This window comes from Micromys minutus, assembly GCF_963924665.1.
Source record: "Micromys minutus genome assembly, chromosome: 18".
Classification (NCBI taxonomy): Eukaryota; Metazoa; Chordata; class Mammalia; order Rodentia; family Muridae; genus Micromys; species Micromys minutus.
In genome coordinates, this window is record NC_137953.1 from 15,440,530 (window position 1) to 15,459,528 (window position 18,999).

The 18,999-nt window shown below is 38.6% G+C and overlaps 2 gene segments (V, D, J or C); both read left to right on the forward strand.

The window, feature by feature from the left end:
* The first annotated feature begins 8,117 nt into the window (after positions 1–8,117).
* LOC308432394 (immunoglobulin kappa variable 4-1-like) lies at positions 8,118–8,783 on the forward strand. The segment is given in 2 exons: positions 8,118–8,166; positions 8,371–8,783.
* A 9,183-nt stretch (positions 8,784–17,966) lies between these two features.
* Positions 17,967–18,320, forward strand: LOC308432395 (Ig kappa chain V-III region PC 7175-like). The segment is given in 1 exon: positions 17,967–18,320.
* Positions 18,321–18,999: the final 679 nt, after the last annotated feature.

Genomic DNA, 18,999 nt, shown 5'->3' on the forward strand with positions numbered 1-18,999 from the left:
TATTAAACAAAGAAATACTTGATGGAAGAGATATCTACAGAACATTTCACAAAAATACAAACGAATATACCTTCCCTACACCTCATGGTACTTTCTACAAAATTGATCACATATGCAGAAATAAATCAAGTCTCCACAGATACAAGAAACTGAAATAATTCCATGAACCTATCAGACTTCCATATAGTATATTTAGATATCAACTCCAACAGAAACAATAGAAAGCTTACAAACTTATGCAAACCAACACCTGATATAAAAACTACTAATTGTATTCTTCCACATACAGTAAAGAGCACACAAATTCAAGAGACACCAACATTTTTACTTATGCAATCAAGAATGACAGGTTATATGTGAGATAAAATAAGCATTTTTGATTATTCTGTCAAAAGTCTGTGCATATTGGTTCAAAATCAGAATTTTATACTATCTTTATGGTGTTATTAGGTCATTTTTGAACGTCTTAACATAATGACTGATTCTTTTCCTGCAGAAAGACCCTTGCATATAGACTGCTGAATCTATACCTAATAACTAAGAATTAATTTTGTTAATCATACAATTACAACAGGTCAACGGAAGTAGAAATTATCCGTTATATATTATTTATATTGTCATACAGGTTTGTCTAGTACACTAGCTTAAGGAAATGAAGAAATTGACTTGTTGCTCACAGGAAATGTTTTACTAGCCTCAAAATTTCCCAGAAAACATCATACTACTGGGGATGGTTTAAAGTAAATAATATTAACGCCTGGGCCACAAGGCAAAAATAATAAAAGATGTCCTATGCATTTTTTAAAACCAGACTCAAATACCTGCTGTTAGTAACCTTGGAGGTAGCAAGAGATGGTATCCTGCAGATGGACATTTTCCATTTTCTAGAATTTGAACAAGGATGGTATATACACCATAACAGCGAAACAATCTCAGGGTTTCAATGGGTAACTGCTCTAAGTTCTGAAACTGCTGAATATGTAATTATATATTTATTGGAAATAATGACAATTATGGGGAGCCTTGCACAAATTAAAATTGATAAAACCCCTGCATATGTATCCAATAAAGTGAAACAATTATTCACTAATCATAATATAAAGCATGTTCCTACTATATGACTTAATCCCACAGGAGAAGAAATTATAGAAAGTGCCAATCACACCTTAAAACAGATACTTATTAATTTTCTAAATGTTGGTGAATGAGGAACAATAGCAGCTGAGAGAACTAAATTATCAAGAAAAAGAAATCTGGGGAACTAGGTCAACTAATATACTGCAAAATTATCTTGACATAGAATGGAAATCTGCCATAGTTATACGTTAGGGTCATGGTTAGGCTTATGTATGTACCAGAAATGAAAAAATATGTTTATTAACAAACCTTGTAATAAATCATATCTGATCAGAGAAAACCTTATTACCTGAGAAAAGAATGTCTTCACAAAGCAAATAGCCCATGAATCTCACAGAGTGTTTCAGCTACTTATTTCTTCAAAAGTACATGTAAATCAACTTCAAATGGAGTAACCCAAGAGGTTGATCACCCAGAGACTGTGTATAGAGGAAGAGTGGACAATAGAGTTATTTATTCTCAATATTTTGGCCAGATGTTTAATCAGTCTCTATAGCCAAATAGGCTTCTAAAATGAATGCTAGAAATAACACCACTCTACGTGCTCAAAAATAAGAATTATGAAGCAGTATGAGGCTGTATCATTAAACATAACAACAATGGTAGGTTTCCTCTAAGAGCCCTATGACCTCCACAGCTAGGCTCTCTTGACCAGGTTTTCCATTCTAGGCATTCCCATAAATATTATATAACCCAATATAGAGGAGAGGGAAAATAACCCAATTGTTCATATGGATCACAAAGTAACAGCCTTTAATTTTTTCCTCTTTGTGTGTCAATACAACACTGACTAAAATGTATTCAATGAAAACATGAATTTATTGTGAGCATTGACCCACAAATTCTCATTAAACTTTGTATAAACCTCAAACTTACTAACAGACTTTCTAAACATGACACAGTTTAACATTGGCCTCTACAGGTTGTTTATCTTTTACACATGGATGATCACTTCTATTCCTATTATCCTTAGGTTCGGTCTTCTCATTGTGTCCTGGATTTCCTGGACATTTTGGGTTAGGAGCTTTTTGTTTTTTGCATCTTCTCTGGCTGTTTTGTCTATGTTTACAATGTTATCTTCTGCCCCCGAGATTCTCTCTTCGATCTCTTGTAATCTATTGGAAATGCTTGCTTCTGTGACTCCTGATTTCTTTTTTAGGTGGTCTACCTCTAGGGTTATCTCTTTTAGTGATTTCTTTATTGTGTCACTTTCCGTTTTAAATTCCCTCTTCCATTCCTTCATCTCTTTGGTTGTGTTTTCCACTAGTTCTTTGAGTTCTTTGAGTGTTTTTCTTGCTTCCTCTTAAAAGCTTCTGAATCTTTTTGCTTTTCCTCCCGTTCTTGTTTAAGTATCTCTATCAGCATCTTGATGTATGATTTCAGGTCTGTGTCTTTTTTTTTTCTGGAGTGTTTGGCATTCCTATGTTTGCTGTTGTGTGAGAGCTGGGTTCTGGAGTTGCCAGGTTGTCTTGGTTTCCTTGGGATATACTATTTCGCTTTCCTCTTGCCATTTTGTTGTCAGTGCTATGTTCTCGCCTTTCCCTTGTATCTGGTCTGGGTCCCTGGGTCTTCACTGGTCTAGGTGGCAGATGGGTTGAGCCCTGTTCTATGCCTCAGAGTCGCTGGGTGGAAACAGAAGTTCCAAAGTTCTGTTCCTGGTCCCTGGATCAGGCAGGGCTGTGGGTGCGCTTACAGTGCGCACTCCGCAGAGATCTCTCTGCTCCCTGGCTTCCCAGGTCTCTCAGTCACCAGTCTTTAAAGCTTTAAACGCCGCTGATCCGTGTGGTGGATGGGCCGTGCCCTGTTCTGTGCACTGAAGTCGCCGCCTACATGGATGATCACAAGCCACGTTCAATTCAGACCTGGCATCCTTCATAAAACGTCCAGTCCTACACATGGAAAAAGTTCCCTCTCTAATATTTGTATGTTCAAATGTGTTTTCTCAGCCATGCTCTGAAGTAGCTGCTTCTGAAGCTCCTCCCCCCCTTTTAGTTGCTTTCCCAACCAGCTCGGTTACTCTTTATTTTCTTTTATTCTTCTTGAAATTTTGTCTGGATGAAAATTGTAAGAGTTCTCTTACATTAGGTTTTTTCAGCTACTTTTAAGAATGATAATTATAAAATATAGAAAATAGGAGGTTAAGTTGTTTATTTCAAATGAAAGCTAACATATGTGAACTTTAATGGAACTTTATCAAAAGAAGACAGAAATGTTTACAAACACACACACACACACGTGTGTATGTATAATATACATATACATACATAGATTCATGCATATGTGATACTATCCAGTTGTGTTATTGTGAAGTATAGGATTTTTAACAGAAGTTCACCACCAACATGAAATCCTTCCTCTACCTCTGGAATGATCAGATTATAGTCACCCATCTCCAAGGTGAGCAAATGTGTGATAGCTGACACCATAATATAAATCAAGTTAAGACCCCTACTGGGGTTTGTGAGAATATATCAGGGAAAGGAATAAAAATTCTATGAATATTGTTACTTATCAGCTATTATGCCAATAAAGCTCAACCAGATTATAAGTTTCTATAGCTTACAGCCCTGTCTACCTAAGATACACTGTGGAAATCTAGATGCAATTTTGAGTGCGTAAATTGCAACATACTCTAACATCCCTTGTAGCTCACATTATTTTTCGTTATTATCTCTAGGAGGAGCTATCAACTGTCAGTTTCCTTAAGGGGAGTCTAATGAGTAGTAGAAGTTGTTCAGGGAACTGTTTAAACTAGACAGTCTTACTGCCGCAAAGAGGTTACCATCAAATGCATTATTACTCATGTCTAAAGAGACTTCTAGCAATAAGCCATTTAACTTGATAGCCTCAATCACAAGAAAGCAGATGCATGTAGCTGCTTGTAGTATTAATGCTAATTACATTCTCCAAAAAAGTGTATACACAAGAATGTCTGAAGATAACTTCTGGGAACCCACCCAGAGTTTTTTTTTTTGATTGGTAAATAAAGATGCCAGTAGCTAATATCTGGGTAAGACAGACAGAACTGAGAATTTAGAATTCTCAGGTTTTGGACTCAGAGGAGAGGAAGAAGAGATCTCCCATGCTTTGGGAGAGTGTGGAGTGAGGGGGGACAGAGCCCATCATGGGATAGAGAAACAGGGAGAGTGCACTGGGGTCTGAGCCAAGATAGCACGGCCCAGAGAGCACCACAAATGGTATGCAGCAGCCAAGAAGAAACATGGTTGTTAGTAAGTAGTAACTCAGAATTATAAGCAGGAGGCAGATTCTTGCAGAAAGGAGGCTAGACATTTGCCCAGGTATTCTGTTGCTTAAGGCAAATAAAATATAAAGACTGTGTGAGTGTTTTTCATTAGGGAACATACACCACTGACATGGGTAGAAACACCATGGTGGGATTTATTAACAAGAATTAATACTACAAATGACATCCTCCATGTGGGGAAAGAACTAAATTTCAAATATTAATTGGACATTCTCTAACGGAAAACAGAAAACACATATCTTTTTTTACAGTGCACAGAATTTATGTTTTAGTATTTTTAATTCCTTACCGCTTTATTTTTTTTAAAAAGAGGGATACATTTACAGATTTTAAAAGGCATTTTGGCATAACATTATGTGAATATTTTGTCAGTACTTAATTCTTTTAGAGGTTTGATAGCATACATAGAAATCCCACTAGTTACCATAAACATGAAGTACATGTAGGACAGAATGTAACATAGAAACATGTTTCTTGTTGGGTATAGATTAAGCATAATAATCCAAGGAAATGCATTTCTTGAATATTAGATGTTGGGTTGAATTGGTTTCTTAGCTGTGAGCTTAAGGTGGGGATAATGACAGTTTCTGCTGGGAGAGGAAGCCTGAATACCATGGGGATGGAAAGGTTGATGATAATTTAAGAAGTCACTCCTTCACAAGCAACCAGATCACTTGAACTCGAGAAGTCTGGGATTTTATTGGGGGAAGAGTCTTAGACATAAAATCCACGTTTTCTGAATCCCAGAATCCTGTGGATTTAATTGAATGCACCTAGACATATTGTATTAACCATATGTATGGGAAAAGGTTTAATGAAAAGCTATCACACCTTTCTGATGTATAAAGTATAAAGTTTAGTGAGAATTGAGATCATGTGACAACTTGTTAGACACTGAGGGGAATTGTTGCTCACCTGGTATATTCTTTAGTTGGAGATTGGGAAATATTTTGTTTATTAATTAATTTATTAACTAATTAGTTAATTCAATTTACATCCCAATGGCAGTCCCCCTTTCCTTCCAGTCTCTTCCTTACACAGCTTCTTCCCCCATACATCCCTCCCTTTCTCCTCTGAGACAGGGAAAGTCTCCACAACACTGAAGGTACCAACCCAGGATGGCACATCAACTCACTTCAAGACTAGCCACATCCTCTCCTAATGAGACCAGACAAGGCAGCCTAGCCAGGGGAACAGGGAAACAGAGTCAGTGAGAGTTCTTACTCCAAATGTTGGGGGATTCACATGAGTACCAATCTTCACATCTGTTACATATGTCCAGGGGTTGGGTGGGATGGGGCTAGGTTTAGAGCATGAATGTTGTTTGGTTCGCTGCTCAGTTTCTGGGAGCCTTCCCCAACCCTTGTCAACTAGGGCCCAAGTTCGTTGCCTCTTTTGGTCTTATGAAGTTACCTTTCCCTCTGGGTCCATCAATTCTTTCCCTAACTCTTGCTAAAGACTCCTCAAAAACTGCCTTATCTTTGGCTGTTGGTTTCTTCATCAGCTCTGGTCAGCCTTGGGTTGAAGGCTCTCAGAGGACAGTTATGCTAGGCTCCCTGCCACTCTCTATACTCCCCATCCTCTGCCTCTGGGTACTCCCGAAAACCCAGCAGCAGTGAGGACTGACTATCCACTCATGTGTTCCATGTTGGGATCCACAGAGCCAGGTGCAATCCAGGAGGCCTCCAGCCAATGGGTCCAGCAGTTGAGACCAGGAACACAATTCTCTTCACGTTGGCCCCACCAAGAAAATCCAGCAGTGAGTTCCTCCCATATTGTCTGCCCTTCATGCTGTGTGGTGCAGCTCTGCCTGGCTCCCTGGAGTCCTGTTGCTCCCAAGAACCTGCCCTTTCCTCCAGCAACCTCAGCAGCACTTGGTCTGCCCTCATTGAGTCCCATCCTCTGATCCACACCTCTACTGGCAATTCTGAAGGCCTGCAGCCACCAGGTCCTATCAGTTTTGTTTCCATCCCTGAGGCCTACTGAAACCCGGGACACCCAGAGGTCTGAAGCCAGCAGTGACTACCAGCTCTGTCTGTATCACTGGAAGCCTGCTGCCCCTCAGGACAAACAGGTCTACCTGCCATCCCAGTGGACTACTGCCATCTGGAGACCACCAGCATTACCTTTGTCCTTTAAGGTCTGTTGCCTTCAGGGAAAAAGAGAACTGTCAACAGCAGAAAATAGGTTTTCAAATTCCCTAACCATCTCTCTGTTATGTATGTATGTTAGCAGTTTATAAAATGATAACTGAACATGCTTACCACAAATTATTTAATGTTTCATACCTATTTCAGTAAAAAATGATATATTTAATAGAAAATAGAAAAGAGGCATATTGATTAAATCCATATTTAATTTCAATAGTGTTCTGGCTTAATATTTGCACATTAGTATCTGATGAATAATTTACTTTGGATATCAAATTCCATGTGCTGTCTCGTATTCAGCAGATTAGTGATATACATCTGGAGGTTGTGTCTCCATGTATAGATTAGACTGACCTAGAATTTAAGTACCCAAGGCTGGTGAGAGTCTTATGTGTCTTATCCCATCTCTCCAGTTCTGGGATACAGAGATGAATCTCAGTCTTTGTCATGACATTTTGTTTACTTTTCTGTTTCATGCACTTTACACAGAATAGTGTAATTATAATCCACTTCATATATACCCTCATAATTCACTAAGCTGAATTCAGGTGTTTATTTCAGGTTTTTCATTGCTCTAGATTTTCCTTTACACACAAACTTTTTTTTTTCTTTAGATGTGAACAATCTCTGATGTTGTGAACTTCTGGTCTCTGTAAAATCATTACTGTATTTAGGTGGCTGTGCCCCCTTCTGGAGAATCTTTGAAGACTGAGCAATATGAAGACTCATTTCACCAGTTTTAATCCCGCTAATTTCTAGACTTGTATAGAAAATTCCTTTGTGGAATAAAACCGTTTGGCAGTGCTGGTCTTCAGGTGTGATGAGATAAAGAAACCTGGTTTGTTTCATTCTCCTCCATTTTCTTAAACTGAGATCCCTCTTTAACAATTCTCTTTTCATTCTCTGGCGTTGTGGGAAACATGACTGTTAGTTTCTGTTGGATTGTCTTTGAGATTAAAGCTTCTCTGATCCCAGGCTAGAGTCCCCAGCACCTCCACAGAGCTAATTCAGGCTCCTCCTGGCATCTCTGTCCCATGTTTAATTGGAAGTTGGGGCTCCGATGCCTGAGACACTGCTCATGTTCTCATTATCGGAGTTGATATGGAGATGGGAGACAGAGAACAGACTTAGCTCCAATTTCTTTGAATTTTCTTTCTTTTTTTATTCATCACTTTCTTTTATAGGACATTTTTGTTACTCTGTGTATTTCTTGTATTCTTGTGATTTTCTCACTGATATTAGCTTTCTAGAATGATCAATCTTAGATTGGTCCCCTAAAATTTCTCCAAAGGACACTTGTCTTGGATATTAACCTAAACCTCTGAGATCCTGTAGTAGATTTCTGTTGTTATCAGGACCCCAATCGCTATCAGTGTTTTCTTGTGCTCTCTCTGATGGTATTGTTCCTGTTGATTGACACCACCACTCACACACTGCCCAGCTGTTTGTTTCTTCTTTTCCATCTGCTTTGCATGGGTTCCTCCTGCCCAGCCCAGCTGCTCCGTGTGTATAAATCAGGCCTGTGCACTGTGACTGAACTCCATCAGACAGGCAGGGGCAGCAACATGGCACCACAGACCCATGTCCTCGTGTCCCTGCTGCTCTGGGTATCTGGTGAGACATTTAAAGTATTAAAATATTTTCAAGGTTTTATATTTGTCATAGGAAATTTGCAATATGTTTTAGTTTGCCATATTTCTTACATAATAATACTTTGACAATTTGCCATTATAAAGATATTTAAATGACAAATTTTAATTTTTATTATAATTTATGTTCACTAATTTAGGCATTCTCACTGCATATTCCCTATTGCAGGTACCTGTGGGGACATTGTGATGACACAGTCCCCAACATCCTTGGCTGTGTCAACTGGTGAGAAGGTCATTATGAACTGCAAGTCTAGTCGGAGTCTTTTATGGGATGGAAAAAGCTACTTGGCCTGGTACCAGCAGAAAGCCGGACAGTCCCCTAGACTGCTGATATACTTTGCATCCACTAGAGAATCTGGGGTCCCTGATCGCTTTGTAGGCAGTGGATCTGGGACAGATTTCACTCTGACCATCAGCAGTGTGCAGGTTGAAGATCTGGCTGTTTATTACTGTCAGCACCATTATGACAGCCTTCCCCCACACAGTGCTTCAGCCTCCTACACAAACCTCCCTGAGACTCTCCCCAGCTGCACACACCACACACAACTCTGGACATGCACACTTCCCCCTTCTGCCTGAGACCTGACCTGCCTGCAGTACTGAAGAAAAAGTTTACACAGCCCATTAAAATGTGCTTAATGCCTCTTATGTCTTTAGGTACAAAAATTCTAAATACCATAATGCAGGACAATACCACAGTATCATTTTTTTAATTCTTTCATAAACACTTTACCAAAAAGTATGATGAATGAATATGATGGATTTATCTTATAGTTCGATCAATCTGGTAAATAACATAAGATCATATGGGCTGATGTGGTGATATTGGTAAACTGTGTTTTGGTTAGGAATATATAGAAAAAATTATTGCTTTTTTGTGATTTCTACAGGATTTTTTGCTGCCTTAATGGTATCTATTTTTTTCTGACATTTCTTTTTCTTTTGTGATTCTTTTATTTATATTCCTTTTATTTAATTAGTTATTTTTATGTACATGTGTGTCTCTCTGCCTCTTTCTTTCCTTCCCTCCCTCCCTCCTAACCTCCCTCCCTTTCCCTCTCCCCCTTCTGTGGGTATGTGTGTGTATGGGGTCTCAGGTCTGACAAATGGCTTGGTGGCTAGTGCCTTCATCTTTTGTGTAATGTTGCTGCTCCTTACATTTCTTAATTGATAGGTACTCATTTTACAGAAGTGTCATAATGGAATGTCTTACAAGTACATCATATATTTTGACCATATCCACTAACTTTCTCCATTTTCATTTCCTTTCCTCCTGTTATTGTGGCCTCCTTTTGACACACCAGCGATATGAATGTTGAGTCAGAGGCTTTTTAATGTTTTGAATCTTTGCTGGCCAGTCTCCCAGCTACTCTACTTGACTAGTCCTGGAACTAAGTCTCTTTACATGGCCAGACCTAACATCCCATCCCCGCTTTCTTTCACTTGTCTTCACACTCACTCCCAGTCACCCTCTCTGACTCAGTGCCTTGACATTCCCCTCCACTGGGAAAATGTGCCCTTCCTGGGCCAAAGGCCTCTTCTCACATTAATACCAGACACTGCTATGCATACCAGACTGTATGCAATTGGGGCCATGGGCCTTTCAATGCGTGCTCAGTGGTTGATGTTCACATCCATGGAAGTTGTGGAGAATTTTGTTCTTCAACAATGTTATTCTTCTCATGAGGCTACAACCACAACCCCTTTCAACTCCTTCATCCACACTCCCAGCACCCTCACTGGGGTCCCCGTGCTCAGTCTGATGGTTAGCTGCAAGCATGTTCAGCTGCATCAATCTGGCAAAGCCCCCGAGGAGGCCTCCATATCAGCTTCCTGCCAACAAGCACTTCCCAGCATCAGTTGTAGTGCCTGGTTCCAGTGGCTGAACATGCAGTGGATCCCCAAGTAAGCAGCCACTGAAAGACCCCCTCTTCAGTCCCTGAAGATCTTCCACTTGATCCAGTACCTTCTACTCTAAGTTTTTTGTTCTCCCTTCTAAGAAAGACAGAGGCTTCCACATTTTGTACTACCTTCGTTTTGTCTTTCATAAGGTCTGAATTGTTTCTTGTGTATTCGGAGATTTCTGGGGCTTGTATCCACTTATTAGTGACTGCATATCATGTGTGTTCTTTTGTGACTGGGTTACCTCACTCAGGATGATATTCTCTAGTCCCATCCATTTACCTAGGAATTTCATGAAGTCATTGTTTCTAATAGCTATGTTGTACTCCATTGTGTAAATGTTCCACAATTTCTGTATCCATTCCCCTGTTGAAGGATATCAGGATTCTTTCCAGCTTCTGGTTATTATAAATAAGGCCACTATAAACATGGTGGAGCATGTGTTTTTATTATATGATGGAGCATCTTTGTGGTATATACCCAGAAGTGGAACAGCTGGGTCTTCATGTAGTACCATGTCCAATTTTCTGAGGAACTGCCAGACTGATTCCCAGAGTGGATGTACCAGCTTACACCACTACCAACAGTGGAGGAGTGTTCCTCTTTTTCCACATCTCAACAGTATCTGCTGTCATCTGTGTTTTTGATCTTAGCCAATCTGAGGATTTTCTCCTTGATGGCACTCTCTACCTGAGAAAACTGTTCAGAATCATCTTTTCTCCTCAGCATGAGAGTGTTAAGCCCATAGCTACGTCATTCTGCAATGTAATGGCATACTGCCTTTCCACAGTTTGTGTCTCCACAGACCTTTCAGTCAGATTCAACACATTAACAATACACTCAGAGGCACAGATGTAACAACAATGCTACATTAAGGAAAGGAACAAAAGCACATACCCTCAGTGTCAGTCAAGCCAAAGCTAGTCCAGATTTAATTCTGCCTGTCACTTTTTGTGTCTTTCATCCTGTCTGTTGTATGATTCTGAATTAGGCTCTGCCTGGAGGGTGTTTTGTGATTATGTTCTTGTTTCTTTCTATGCTCTGTATATCCTGAACTGCACAAAAGTCATCATGTGAATATGAAAGGAAAAATGAGGCATCATATTCAGAATTTTTCTTAAAGATTTATTTATTTATTTATTTATTATATATAAGTATACTGTCACTGTCTTCAGACACACCAGCAGAGGTCATCGGATTCCATCACAGATGGTTGTGAGCCACCATGTGGTTGCTGGGAATTGAACTCAGGACCTCTGGAAGAGCAGTCGGTGCTCTTAACCTCTGAGCCACCTCTCCAGCCTCATATTCAGAATTTTTAAACAGAATTTTACAATAGATTAAGCCAAAGATTCCAACTGACCCCAACTGACTGAGATAACAGTATCACAAACATTATTGCTTGCCAAGCAATATACACACGTGACAACAAGAACACCACATTCCTGGTAGGTATTGGTATCTTATTGATATAAGATTCCTTTAAACCTCTACTTTTGTTGCTTTTAGGAAATGATTATTTGAACTTACATTACTCTGTTTCATGGAAGAATACATAAATTTTGGTTGCTCCATGTATTAGTACAGGCAGTAAAAGTTGAATACATGATGAAATGATGGCAGTTAAGGTTTATTATTACATTGTTTCCTTAAAGGCAGTTGAAACAAAGATACTAAGTATCAGCAGGATGTCAGTGAAAAGTCTTAAGTGAACTCAAGATGTATTATGAGGCCCAACAAAAATCAGAAAAATCTGACCCTGTCTCATATAAATGGTGGCATTGGGTGGCCCAGCTAGAGCACTGCTGAAGACATTACACTTTTGGTGCTAATAAGATAGAGCTGGAATTCTGTTCATTCAGATACCAGCCAGGCCCAGATCCAGGGCCCTGAGTTTGTCCAAGCCAAAATCTGTATTATGGGTAAACCTTTGAGATTCCTGAATAGGCCATTCTTGCTAACACAAACCTGTAGGATCTTCTAGATACAGGAATAAAAGACACAACCAGAGGAGTCCTGATGGGGATCCTATACTAATGGTGTCACAGAATCCAAAGATCTTGAACCAGACAAATGATTCATTGAAGTGATCATTTGTAAGGGAAGATATGTGGACTTAGATATTCTGTGGGACACACTGATATATTACAGCTACTATAATGAGATGTTTTCTATGCTTTGTTTGATCTTGTTTGCTTCTTTTGTGTTTTATTTTGGGGTTGTTGCAAGGGCATTGATAAGTTAAGAGTGTAAAGGTGAGGTGAGAATTCCTGGTATGTAAGTGACACAGTTGTATCATGTAATGTTTTTCTGGACAGTGTCTTATGAGAGGATTTATTGCCAAGATCAGACATGTGGTGTTTCTCAAGGATCTGTCTTCTGAAAGGTCATGTAATATTTTTGCTGGAGTAGACACTTGAGAGCACGTGTGAAGTTTGAAAACAGGTTAATGTAACCCAACAGACAGAGGATGATGCTCTGTCACTGGATCCCCTTAGTGGTCTTCATTGAGCTTCTGTGATGGAGGTCTTCATATGTCAGGCCTTAGTAGATAATCTCGCACTAAAGAACTTCTGGTAGAGTTTGAACTGCTTCTAGGTGCTTTTGTGGAAGATAGGCAGAGCCTCATGTTTTTTTTTTTTTTTTTTTCTAGATTGAGCTGCTGGTGTGATTTCCTGCTCTGTGTTTTGCTAGTGGACTGAACTGTAGTTAGCTAAGCTCAGAATTTCTTCAGGAAACTATCTCTAAACAGGTCTATGTCTCCCTTGTCCTATTAGTCATATTCCTCTTTATATTTGGTATGTGGTCTATAAGGAAGTTTGTAATGTTTAAGAGCCTTTATTAAAGTAGATCTTGAAAAATATAAGCCTACAAATTGGAGATAAAAATGACTGAGGTCCCTGACCAAAAAAAAAAAAAAAAAAAAAATCACAAAGAAACAACAAAAAGTGAAAAAATAAAATAAATATTAGAACCCCTTCAAAAATCTAAATATATTTCATAACCTAGAAACAAAAATAAAAATGTTTAACCTAATAATACTAGACACAAAATATCCAGGTAATCCAGGACTCTATTTAAGACCAAAGTTATGAAAAAATTGCATATAAGAAGGGAAAGTAACTCAGATAAAAAAATACAGAAAATACTTAAAATTTTATCAGACATTAATTGACGACATAATACCAATACTCTCCAAAATATTGCATAAGATAGAATTAGATGAAATACTACCTAACTCACTTTTTGAGGCTACAATGACCTTCTTTTCCTAAACCACAGAAAGACCCTACAAGGAAAAAGAACTTCAGACAAGTTTCACTTATGAACATTGATGCAAAAATACTCAACAAAATCCTCGCAAACGGAATCCAAGAACACATCAAAACTATCATTCACCATGAACAAGTAGGCTTTATCCTTGGGATGCAGGGATGGTTTAATATACCGAAATACATCAATGTAATCCACCATATAAACAAACTCAAAGAAAAAAAACCACATGATCATCTCACTAGATGCTGAGAAAGCATTTGACAAAATTCAACACCCCTTCTTGTTAAAAGTCATGAAAAGAACAGGAATCCAAGGTCTATACCTAAACATAATAAAAGCAATATACAGCAAACCAATAGCCAACATCAAACTTAACAGTGGGATATTTGAAACAATCCCACTAAAATCAGGGACTGGACAAGGCTGCCCACTCTCCCCCTATCTATTATACATAGTATTGGAATTCCTGACTGGAGCTATTAGACAGTAAAAGGAAATCAAAGGGATACAAATTGGAAAGGAAGGAGTAAAAACATCACTATTTGCAGATGACATGATAGTGTACTTAAGTGACCCCACAACTTCCACCAGAGAACTGCTACAGCTGAAAAACAAGTTCAGCAAAGTGGCTAGATATAAAATTAACTTAAACAAATCCTTAGCCTTCCTGTATTCAAAGGACGAATGTGGAGAAAATAATTAGGGAAAAGATACCCTTCACAATAGTCACAAAAACTATGAAAAACCCTGGTGTGTCTCTAACTCAGCAAGTGAAGGACCTGTATGACAAGAACTTCAAATCTCTAAAGAAAGAAATTGAGAAGGATTTCAGAAAATGGAAAGATCTCCCATGCTCATGGATTGGAAAAATCAACATCTTAAAAATTGCCATCCTACCAAAAGCAATCTACAGATTCAATGCAATCCCCATCAAAATTCCAACCCAGTTCTTCATGGAATTGGAAAGATCAATGTGCAATTTCATATGGAATAACAAAAGACCTAGAATAGCGAAATCCATCCTCAACAACAAAAAAACATCTGTGGGAATCACTATCCCTGACCTCAAGCTATATTACAAGGCAATTGTGCTGAAAACTGCATGGTACTGGTACAGAAATAGGCACGTGGATCAATGGAATAGAATAGAAGATCTAGAAATGAGCCCTCATGTATATGGTCCCCTGATTTTTGACAAAGGAGCAATAAACATTCAATGGAAAAAGGACAGCCTATTCAACAAATGGTGCTGGTCCAACTGGCACTCAGCATGCAAAAGAATGAAAATAGACCCTTTCTTATCTCCGTGTACAAAACTCAAGTGTAAGTGGATCAAAGATCTCCACATTAAACCAGATACACAGAAACTATTAGATGAGAAATAGGGAAATCCTTAGAACACATTGGCACAGGAGAAAATTTCCTGAACAAAACACCAATGGCTCTAGCTCTAAGGTCAAAGATTAACAAATGGGACTTAATGAGATTGCAAATTTTCTGTAAGGCTAAGGACATCGTCAAGAAAACAAAATGGCAACCAACAGAATGGGAAAAAGATCTTTACCAACCCTACATCAGATAAAGGCCTAATATCTAAGATATACCAAGAACTCAAAAAGCTAGACACCAGAGAATCAAACAACCCTATTAAAAAATCAGGCACAGACTTAAACAAAAAGTTCTCAATTGAGGAATATGGAATGGCTGAGAAACCTTTAAGGAAGTGCTTGACATCCTTAGTCATCAGGGAAATGCAAATCAAATCAACCCTGCGATTTCACCTCACACCAGTAAGATTGGCCAAGACCCAAAATTCAGATAATAGAGGATGCTGGCGAGGTTGCGGAGAAAGAGGAACACTTCTCCACTGCTGGTGGGGTTATAAACTGATACAAGCACTCTGGACATCAGTCTGGAGGATCCTCAGAAAATTGGACATAGTACTACCTGAAGATCTAGCTATTCCACGTCTGGGCATATATGTCTGAGACACTCTAATATACAACAAATACGCATGTACTACAATGTTCATAGCAGCTCTATTTATAATAGCCAGAAGCAGGAAAGAACCCAGATATCCTTAACCCAGATGTCCTTCAGTAGATGAATGGATACAAAAATTTTGGTACATTTACATAATGGAGTAGTACTCAGCTATCAGAAACAATGATTTAACAAAAATTTTAAGAAAATGGTTGCATCTAGAGAATTTTATCCTGAGTGAGATAACTCAGTCACAAATGAACAGACATAATATGCAGTCACTGATAATGGGATACTAATTCCAGAATGTTCTGAACACCCCAGAAACAACTCACAGACTGTGTGAAGTTCAAGAAAAAAAAAAACCATTATGCTCAATCCTTACACAACCAGTAAACTTTGACTAATTCCGGGTTACATCCTATTTTATGTGTACTTTTTGTTCATTGTAACTATTAAGACCTTAATGCACACTATCAATCCTTTAAAAAAAGCCAAGCACTGATAAAAATGTATTCAATTACTTTTATTCAAAAATGCTTAAGGTTTGTTCATTTATCTTTGTTTTTTAAAATAAAGTTGTTCAAAAAAATTAGAAAAAATAAAAAAAATAAAAAAAAAAAGAAGAGATGACATGGTTAGATACACGATACCTTATCTTCATATGCTGTGCTTCCGGGGTTGGGTATTTGACATAACACCTTTGTGTTCCCCATTATTATGGGTTGAATTTTGCTATTTTTTTAGGTTTTCAAATTCATGCCAAAGTTCTCACTTCCAGAAGCTCAGAATATGGCTGTGTTTAGAATTAAGTTCTTCAGGAAAGTTACAATTTAAAATTAAGCTACCTGAATGGCTTCGATCTGACATATAAAACTACTGTATATGAAAAAAAACCCAAAATACTTACAACAAAATCATAGAAAATATTCGCAACCATAAAAACAGAGGTGCCTCTCAAGGTAAAGGAAGCATGTGGGACACATTGATTTTTTTCACTGGCCTAGAGATGAAATTTCCTATGATGAAAACATTATAGACTACCAGAAGCAGGAAACAATGTTATAGAATATTAAAAGGAATAAATAATTTCAAATCACCAAATCAAAATGGTTGAAAATTTCCACCCCACCACTGATAATGAAATGTCCATGGTATCAGTTCCCCAATAAAAGACAAAGTCAATAGATAGGAGTTGAAAATAGTACCTATCTTTAGATGCTTCTAAAAAGCAGATGGTACATTCACACCACAACAAAGAATAGAATGTACCTTAGGGTAAAAGAAGGGAAAAAGATATTCCATGCAAATGGACCCAAGGAGCCAGCTCGTATAACGACTGTAATATCTGACAAAACAGATTTTACACACATACTACTCACTTTGTTTTGCTTTTCATCACTATGACAACATGTGTTAATAAACTTGGACACAGAAATATGTACAAAAGGGTCTTTTACATGTATCTGGATATATCTTCTTTATATAGCTCTTTTCTTTATTTCAGAAAATCCTACATTTACTTAAGCATTATTTATGTTCAATCTGAAGACTATTCTTCTTGTGTTTTTAATTTAACAAGTGAACTGGAGGCGGCTCTATGGATAATGTGCTTCCAATGTGAATGTGAGGACCTGGTTTTTACCCCAAGAACACACATAGAATGAGATGCAGCAGCAACATGTGACTGTACTTGGACTGATGCTATGGCTGATGTGAGATAGAGACAAGAGAATCCTTGGAAGACACTGCACCAGCCTGTCTCTCATGAGGATTGTGAACCCTGTCCCAGATAAGGCCAAAGGCAAAAGCCACACACAGGGTTGTCCTCTGATATCCACCCACATGCCATAGCAAGGGAAGTCATCCTCACACATTAATATGAACACATATAGACACTCCCCCATTGAGGTGTGAAACCATGAAAACATGGAAATTAAATCAATTTTTATTACTTCACTAAGTATTTTTATTTCCTCTTAGAAAACATTACCACTGGATTTGTATAATTATGAGAGGTCAAATTTTTCTTAAAATGTTTTACATTCTTTACATAGTACATTTATTTTGCACTCCCCCCATCCCACCTCATAAAGCCTACATGGAAGAGACTTAATAAAATAGACTTTTAGGCTTCTTTAAGATACACATGATGCTCTGATAAATTCTCTTCTGACATAAACTCCCTGAGGGTGAAACTGGAGCAGGTGCCCTTTGAGCAGCAGCACACACTCTGCTGGGCTGATTTGCATGTGGAGTCATCATACAGCAGCCCAGGCTACTTTAAGAGCATCTGCCAGGAGCCTAAGAAGCATCCTCTGTTGCAGCTCTCAGAGATGGAGACAGACACACTCCTGCTCTGGGTGCTGCTGCTCTGGGTTCCAGGTGAGGGTGCAGAGAAGTGTTGGGTGCAACCGCTGTGGCCATCATGGTTTTCCATGCCTCTGGGCTCTTGATCATTATAATTAGGGTATTTGTAAGTGGTTTTAAGTTTCTCCAATCATATTGATTTTATCGTTTCGCAGAGTGATGTCTACAATTATTCTTAAAAATTTAAATTAAAAGGTCTTCTGCTAGGAATGTTTTTAAACATATTTAACAATGGTCTCTGTGTTGGTCATTCGAGGTTCTACTGGTGACATTGTGCTGACCCAGTCTCCATCTTCTTTGGGTGTGTCTGTAGGGCAGAGGGCCACCATCTCCTGTAGGGCCAGCGAAAGTGTTAGTTTATCTAGATATAACATTATGCACTGGTACCAACAGAAACCAGGACAGAAACTAAAACTCCTCATCTATGATGCATCCAACCTAGCATCTGGGGTCCCTGCCAGGTTCAGTGGCAGTGGGTCTGGGACAGACTTCACCCTCACCATTGATCCTGTGGAGGCTGATGATATTGCAACATATTACTGTCAGCAGAGTAGAAGGTTTCCTCCCACAGTGCTCTGGGGCTGAACAAAAACCTTCTGAGGTTGCAGCTCACTGAGGCTCAGTCTCTCAGTTCTCTCTTTTTCTCTGACATCTCATTAGAGAGCCCTAAGTTTGTTTGGCAAATGATTTCAAATAATGAAATAAGCTTTTGTAAACAGATATAGATGTATATCCCATCCTATATGCTTTATAATTTAATCATACGTGGACAAAATTTAGACCTTTATGATTGCTTCCTAATTACCACTTTAATTTTTATTAACATACATTTGCTTTCTAATATTTTCCTTGCTTTCTCCCCCATCTCCCTGTCCACATTTCTGCCTATTCTTTATACACTCACCATTTAGCTTTGACTTTTGTATCACTTAGGATATACTGTGTCCTTTCAAAAAAGTTTTTACTTTAAAAGAATAAAGTATACAAACTACATTACAGAATGTACTGGCTGGTTTGGTTTAAACCTGACACAAGCTGGAGTTATCACAGAGAGAGTAGCCTCAGTTGAGCAAATGTCTCTATGAGATCCACCTTTAAGCCATTTTCTCAACTAGTGATCAAGAATGCAGGGCCAAGTCCATTGTGGGCAGTGCCATTTCTGGGTTCTTAGACCCAGGTTCTATAAGAAAGCAGGCTGAGCAAGCCAGGGCAAGCAAGCCAGTAAATAACATCCCTCCATGGCCTCTGCATCAATTCCTACTTC